Source organism: Nansenia antarctica, assembly GCF_963989245.1.
Source record: "Nansenia antarctica genome assembly, chromosome: 1".
NCBI lineage: Eukaryota > Metazoa > Chordata > Actinopteri > Argentiniformes > Microstomatidae > Nansenia > Nansenia antarctica.
The window spans coordinates 16,984,665-16,993,206 of NC_137674.1; the positions used below are offsets into that span (position 1 = coordinate 16,984,665).

The 8,542-nt window shown below is 40.1% G+C and overlaps 1 protein-coding gene across 1 annotated transcript in view; it reads right to left on the reverse strand.

Annotated features, from left to right (window-relative positions):
* Window positions 1-3,572, reverse strand: part of LOC308149687 (semaphorin-4G-like) — a 37,279-nt gene extending 33,707 nt beyond the window's left edge. The window contains exon 1 of the mRNA XM_080522586.1: window positions 3,449-3,572. The gene's annotated coding sequence lies outside the window, so the exon portion shown is untranslated. The remainder of the gene's footprint in view (window positions 1-3,448) is intronic.
* Window positions 3,573-8,542: the final 4,970 nt, after the last annotated feature.

Genomic DNA, 8,542 nt, shown 5'->3' on the forward strand with positions numbered 1-8,542 from the left:
TGTAAATTAGCCTGCCTCCTACCCAGAACAACTGCAAAATAGCTTTACACTAGCTCATCCTGATGTGATTTAGAAAATGGAAGGACACTGGGTGGTAGAACGCACATATCTAGGAAAAGTCATGAAAGGAGGGTCCTGAAACTTTATTTTTTTACTCACAGGGTCACCGTGACCCCACCATGGCTGTTCTAGTGTTCAAGACGGGACAAGAGGAGCTCTTCGCCAGTCGCCTCTGATTCCTCCCTGTCCGAGGAGAACCGTCAGGATCCAATCAGCAGTCAGCATACTGAAAGTACCCACACATCAGAGACCACGAGAGCCCTTTCCTCTGACAGCTAATGGTGAAGACGACTTAATCAAAGCCCATTACACGGGGAGGCTTCATAGAGTCCAATAGCCATACATATGAAGTGCATTTAAACGCAGCAGTGTGTGTGGATTCAGTGCCGTTTTGGAATCCAGCTAACCTGTTAACCTATTAACGATTCATGAGTGAAATACATATAGGTGATAAATCACAGCACAGTCAGTGAGCACGGACAAAATACAAAAGGGAGAGAAAATAGAGTGAGAGCTTAAGTGTGTGTATGTGTATGTGTATATGTGTGTGTGTGTGTGTGTGTGTGTGTGTGTGTGTGTGTGTGTGTGTGTGCGTGTGTGTGTGTGTGTGTGTGTATGTGTGTGTGTGTGTGTATGTGTGTGTGTGTGTGTGTGTGTGTGTGTGTGTGTGTGTGAGTGAGTGAGTGTGCGTGTGTGTGTGTGCGTGCAAGAGAGAGAAATGTTCTAATGTTCTACCAGCTGCCAGATGAAAACATGCCCTCCTCTGCTTTCTCCAATCATCATAGTTCTCAATACTTAGTTAGCTGTGTCCCGATGAAAATGTTTGGATTGTTCTGGTGACAAGACCAGGACAATGAATATTACTGGCCACAACCAAGGAATTAGAATTAGAATTTGGAAGTGCAACCTCTCCTCCCTCCTCCCCCTCAACATTCACACTCTGAAACAGACACCTCCCATTTCACATCCCAATATAACGCTTATTGCAAGACAACAGATTATGTGTGTGTGTGTGTGTGTGTGTGTGTGTGTGTGTGTGTGTGTGTGTGTGTGTGTGTGTGTGTGTGTGTGTGTGTGTGTGCGTGTGTGTGTGCGTGTGTGTGTGTGTATGTGCGCGTGCGTGCATGTAAAGAGACAATCAGTGGTAAAGATGATAGTCGATGCCATTGAACTAGGCTTACAGAGAGTGAGAGGGAGTGTATGTGTGTGTGTGAGAGAGAGAGAGAAAGAGAAGAGAGAATATATTTATCCTGGGGGTTGTCAGTCAATGGGAAACAAATTAGCACAAACTAATGACTGTGAACTGTCTCTCACAATGACCATCTGTAATAAGCAAATCTACTGTATAATTACACTGACTGACTCATAGAGTCCCATTATAATTGGCATAAAGAGCAAGAACTCATCTTTGAGTGTGATAGTGGGCTCTTTAACTCCTTCCACCATATCATCTTGGTCTAGAACCGTTATGTATATAATATATATGATTAAAACTGTTATTTTCTGAACAAGTGAGGTGAACCACTGTTGACTAGACACTGGACACCTTCAGAGTATATGACCAGGGGCCTGTTCCACTAAGCGAGATTAACTCTGATCCAGGCGATTAACTGATCCAGGTTTAAATAAGCTTGCGGTCGGTTCCATCAATGTGGCTCAAATAAATCGCTGCTTGGTTGCTATGCAACCAATCCTTCTGAGTAATTCTGGTCCCGAGCAGACTTACAGGCTGGTTTAGGTAATGCGTGCGTCAAAAAAGGCTCACATGCGGAAACTACATCCCGAACGACAGTTCCTCAAGTGTCTTTTAGGAAATATTAGTTCCCACTTCACACGAGATAGATAGATAGATAGTTTGACTGTGTGATAGATAGATAATTTGATATTTTGAAAGTGTGATCGATCGATCGATAGATAGATAGTTTGATTGTGTGATAGATAACTTGATATTTTGAAAGTGTGATAGATTGATAGATAGATAGATAGATAAATAAATTAAAAAGTGTAAAAAATAAAATAAAATAGGTATGTCTATCAACTTGCATTACCGTCTTGACAGCGGTGTGGCTGGCGCAGGGGTTAAGGCAGCCAGCTAGAGTTCCAAAGGCTGAGGGTTCGAGACTTGATTTAACTTAACGTTCTTTTTTTCTTTTCTTTTTTTTTACATTTAAAAGAAGCCTTCATGCAAATCGATTTACTATATATATATATATATATATATATATCTCTGTCTAAGTGAATAATCTATCCATCAGTAATCATAAGAAAAAATAATCTATGCCAAATCCAGGGTCCAGAAGAACATAATTTACTCAGAAAGGAGCCTTTCTTCAAAGCCTGCTTCAAACACCATTGTAATCGTGTCAGTTCTTGTGAATTAGCCTGCACCATCATTTTATAGCCTATATACTTTTTTTGATGAGATTTTAGATTAGATTCAGACAATGAAATGCAATAAAAAGTGTGTCTGAAGAGGGATTTGAACCACTGTCTTAAATGACGAACAAATACCATGGCAGCGGTCAATACCACTAGGCCATCATGATGAACAAAAAAACAAAAAACATTAAGTTAAATCAAGTCTCTGAAATGCCAAAGATGTAAATGTAAATCAATGCTTTGGCTGATGTATTTTTTGGTAGTCTTGGTTTATCTAGCATATTGTTTTCACCTTTTCACCTCGAGGACACTTTGACAGCCGGGATTCAAACCGAAAAGTGCAAGTACGGTGATTTGATGTGATTATCAATCTCACAAAACACTGGATGACTCCTGATGCATTCAAATGCAAAGCCTCAATGAATGAAACAATGACCTAATCTATGGGGATCTGATCTGATTACAATACTCCAGTACATGGCAAGTGACAAGAACATGACTAATACTAAACCTATAAGTTTCAGACACCTTCACGATTAGTGCACTTACAGTATACATCAAGGCGACAAGTCAGCAGGTGATATGAGTTGCATTGAGCACTATTGTGTGGATGTTAAATGAGTTACATTGAACATCATTCGCAATGTTAGATGACATATGTTCTATGGTAGCCTATATCGGAGCTCCAAAACATCATTGGTCCATTAAATAAACACTGATCACACAAAGAACTACGTATAATTGGATCATGGCACGTCTAGCACAAGTATTTTTAAAATCAAAGTTCATCCATTAGAGTTTAAAATAACAGATATAGCCCATCAGAATAACCTACTAGTATGAGTCCGTATGTGTTTGGTCACACACCGGTGCACCACGCACCTGCAGCCCATTGTCTGTTTTTTTCCGCATGTGCCGTAATAGGTTCCCCCCTAGTACTATCCATCATCAGGTAGTCCAAACGGAGAAACGAACATCACAATCAGAAACCACAGTATAAGTCTTTTACCTGATTTACGAGGAGACGGGAAAGTTCGTTGGTGTTTATTAAATTCCATTCGCGGTGTGTTCATAATCATAACGGGAGGGTGGACTTTCGCCCGCAGTCAAGTACAGTAGTGTCACTGCCTCTCCGTCACAGGTGGACACGCCCTTCTCATGAATATTCAGTGTTACTGTGCACAGAACTGTAGGCATTTAAACTTGTGGGCTCACAGAAAAAGTCCATATCTAATCATCTTACTAACCTGAATGTGAACTTGCCTAATAATAAGGTTAACGAACTCGGTTGGTTTCATGTTTTCTGAATGTTGTTTTGTTGAGATATTATATTATGCACACCCAAATCAGAGTCGACTAGTTGACAACCAAATTCTTAGGAGAAGTGTATGTCATGATAAGAAAAAGACCAAATGTAGCTTTAGTTTACTCTCTGAGTGTAAGCAGCTATTAGTCAAAGGTGGTATGGTGGTATTTCACTGCCCCCTTCTGCATGAAGTGAGCATTGCAATTGAATTGCCCACTGGCATAATTTCCTCACATACATACTGTACATACACACACACACACACACACACACACACACACACACACACACACACACACACACACACTGAACCAATTGGCAAGTTGGACAACAAATATGTAGCCAACAGTGCTAACAACGCCAAAGCTGGTCTATGAGGATCTCAATGGATGCACTTTAATAACTATCGGAATAATGAGGTCTCTGTGGGAATTACTAAAATGACTCTTTCAAGACACCAAGGGCACAGAGCACACGACTGTAAGATCTGGTACCATAAGAGACGTTTGAGTCCATGAACACAACAGTGTTTTTTGAGTTGCATTTCATGTACGAAAGGCGCTATATAAATAAAGCTTTACTTACTTACTTACTTACAACAGTGTGACCACGTTCCTGCAATAGAAATGAACATCATCATCATAAGACAGGGCTATGAGTACTGGTCTATATTAGAATTTAATATATAATGTTTAACGTGTAAATATTGATAGAATAATGTGGCTATATGTTTTTTTATATAAAAAATCGCCAAAAGAATGCAATAGTTTACTCCTCCACAGAGAGGGATACATGTAAACAAGTGAACAGTGAAGTCTATGACAATCAGGAGGCCCTGGACAGTCTGGACGGATTGTATGGCAGCTGCTGGACTGAAAAAATCAGGTGTAGTGCTGAGGCACAAACATGTACATTTCAAGCCTGCAAACTGTGACACTTTAAATAACGTGAAACAATACTATTGTGCAATATGACAACCCTAGTCGTCTATCTGTACAGTATAGTACAGTGGATTGTGTACATAGCCTCTATTTATGTAAACCAGCTCCTTCCCTTCTTGTGATTTATTTTTTAAAAGTGTTTTTTTCCCCCTTTTCCTAACACCAGGGGAGCCACCCCTCCTAAATTTCGTTGTTTGGTACCTGTACTGTAGCAATGACAATAAAGTCCATTCATTCATAGAATCATGTTCTTCAGTGCACTGGTCCTGGCCCATGACAGACATAATATGGACTGGTATTGTACCAAAGAACACTGACCCAGATTCAAACTCACACATGGCTCCACATCTCTCCCTCTCTTTCATCCTCTCAGGTAAGGCTAGAGATAACCATGTTTCTATTCAACTGAAGTGGATAGTCATAATGTGGTCGCAGTCACTGAGGTGTCTGTGTGGGCAGGTTGTTCAATTACCCTGCAATGTCCCGATCATCAACAATACACCATGTGAAATACACCTGGTGTAAAGGACATTTATGGAATAGATGTTCTTATGTAGTATGCAGTGACTGTCCACTGACAAGACATCAATCAAAGATAACACAAAACAGCCGTTCTTCACTGTGACCATGACGACTCTGCAGAGAAGTGATTTAGATATGTAGGCCTACTGGTGTTAAGTGTAGAACACAGGACCAGAAACACATGTAATGAGTTATTAGAGGGTATTACAGTTGTTACAGGGTAGATCCCTGCACTTGTTACATCTGTGCTGAGTACCGTTAATGACTACAGTTATGTTACACAGATGAGCCTGTAGATTAGTGGATCTTCGCCTGTTTTCCTGAAGTGCAAGATGCATGTTTCCACCAATTAATTTAGTTAACTTGTAGTAAAACATATTATTATTAATAAACAAAGGACAAAATACTGTGTAGCAATAAACAGACATACCCCTTACTTTATGTTCATTTATGCTGCCATTTTAAGATGGATATTTCCAGTTCTTGTTCTGTTTGATGCACACTCAAAGACTCTTTGTAGAAGAGCCACAGAGACGGTCTAGTTGATGAATACTTCCTTGTGTGTCTGACCTTGTGTGTTCTGGCGCGACAGAATTCCTGCTCAGCCTACAGACAATCCCTCTCTTCCATTGCACAACACAACACATGGAGCAGAGCAACTTCCAGGACAACCTACAGAGGTTTTAATTCATGTTTACTACATAATAATAATAATAATAATAATAATAATAATAATAATAATAATAATAATATACCACAGAGATGTTCTTTGGTAATTACAGTGGAACCTATAGGCTCAATTTAATAACAACACAAACACCTAGCATAATAATAATAATAATAATAATAATAATAATTTTAAAATTAAAAATTATAATATAGTATTATTGTATATTATTGTATAACACACATTTTGCACATCATGTTTGTGTACTGTTTGAGACACATTTCCATAATTCTCAAACACAAAGATTAAATAAAGAAGGTGTATATAATTTTACCAAAAAAATAATGTTGCACACTTGCAGGAGAGACAAGTGAGGAGTCACAGAGAAAGGCACAGGCAGTGAATACAGAGAGTGAGAGACAACAAAGAGTACAGGTCAAAGAGAGAGAAATGAATAGAAACAATGTAATGATGATATCAGAGAGAGAAGAGGATATGACAGAGAGAGATCAGATTATGGAAAGCAGAGACAGGTTATGAAAAGCAGGCTGAGAGAAAGAGCAGAGGAGACACAAAGGGAAAAGAGAGAGAGAGAGAGAGACCAGACTAGCAGAGCAATACTGGAGGAGATGAGGCTGAAAGAGAGGTGACAGGAGGAGAGAGAGATGAGAGATGACAGGAGGAGAGAGAGATGAGAGATGACAGGAGAAGAGAGAGATGAGAGATGACAGGAGAAGAGGAGAGAGAGATGAGAGATGACAGGAGAAGAGGAGAGAGAGATGAGAGATGACAGGAGGAGAGAGAGATGAGAGATGACAGGAGGAGAGAGAGATGAGAGATGACAGGAGGAGAGAGAGAGAGAGAGAGATGAGAGATGACAGGAGGAGAGAGAGATGACAGGAGGAGAGAGAGATGAGAGATGACAGGAGGAGAGGAGAGAGAGATGAGAGATGACAGGAGGAGAGAGAGATGAGAGATGACAGGAGAAGAGGAGATGAGAGATGAGAGAGCTGATGTGAGAGAGACAAAAATAAACCACTAACAGATTAAGATAAGTACTGCCATCTCAAGAATAAGTGGTTCAAACGTAACCATAATTACTCTAAAACAAACTTTGGTGAAAAGCAATTACGCTATAATATAAATGGGAGGATTAGAACATGTTTGTATTAACACAACATGACAAGGACTTGTTCATTAATATGTTACATTTGAACCAACAGTATTATGGCGTTTATACAGTTTGTTTAACACACCTGAATTAACGAGCATCATGGACAAGGTTTTAACATGAACGTTACTGTAGTAGAGGTTATCTGCCTGGTTAGGAAGGTCCCGTAGGGGGCAGCATAGGTTCAGTTAGTCTAATGTGGGCATCTGCCATGCTCTGTAATGCTCTGCACTTATTAATATAAACCAGTTAATGTTTACCCACTGTCCGCTCATCATTATTATATTAGGAAGATATCACATCTGGCGACGAGATAAACGGTGAACTTGGAGGAAGTTGTCTGATATTGGGCTGTCCCCTCATGCTGTTGGCTGGTTCTCCAACTACCTGTCACAACGGAAACAGTCTGTGCAGTTTGGTGATCTCTCATCCAACTTGCTCACTGTTTCCAATGGGGTGCCACAGGGTTCGGTCTTGGGGTCAACTCTCTTCACCATTTATATAAATGAAAGCCATTCGCTGGTGTTGAATACAGGGAAGACCAAAGTCATGCATTTTTCCAATAACAAGCGGGTGCCAAGTGCTCTTCCTGACATTGTATCATGTCAGGCTTCACCTATTGAGCTTGTACCAAACTACGAATACCTTGGCATTCAACTGGACAGCAGCCTCTCTTTTCAATTACACATGAACAAGAAACTAAATTGAAGCTAAGCTTTTTCTTTAGAAACAAGTATTGTTTCTCAGCTGCTGCAAGAAAACGTCTGGTTGCTGCCACCTTTCTGCCTCTCTTGGACTTCGGTGATGTCTTGTACATGAATGCCTCTGCTACCTCTCTTCAACATCTGGATGCAGTTTACCATGGTGCGTTAAGATTCATAACAGGCTGTAAACCCCTTATACATCACTGTGTGCTATACTCTCTGGTTAACTGGTCATCTCTCTCTATCCGCCGAACCCTTCACTGGTATATTTTCATTTACAAATCCATCCTTGGTCTGCTCCCCTCCTACCTTTCTAACCACCTGTCACGCAAGCAATCTGTCTACGGCCTTCGCACACAGGACATCATCACATACTCCATCCCCTTGGTCCGGACCATGAAAGGCAAAAGGGCTTTCTCATTTGCAGCCCCTTCCTCTTGGAATTCATTACAGCAGAGTCTGAAACTGTCTCAGCTGATCCCTCTTTCCAGTTTCAAGCTCTTGCTGAGAGGCATACAGTGCGAGTCCATGATTTGTTCTTGCTATTAAGTTGACCCTCCCTTTTGCCCATTACTGACCCCTCCCTGTCCCTAGATCTTTAGCTGTCTAGTTTTAGGTTTTTATAGTTTTAGTTTAGTTTTAGATTATCTTAGACTGTTTTAGACTAGTTTTAGTTTTAGACTATGTAGTTTTAGTTTAGTTTTAGTCTATATTGACGGAAAGTTTAGATTATCTTAGACTATTTTAGACTATTTTTAGACTATGTAGTTTTTAGTTTAGTTTTTAGACTAT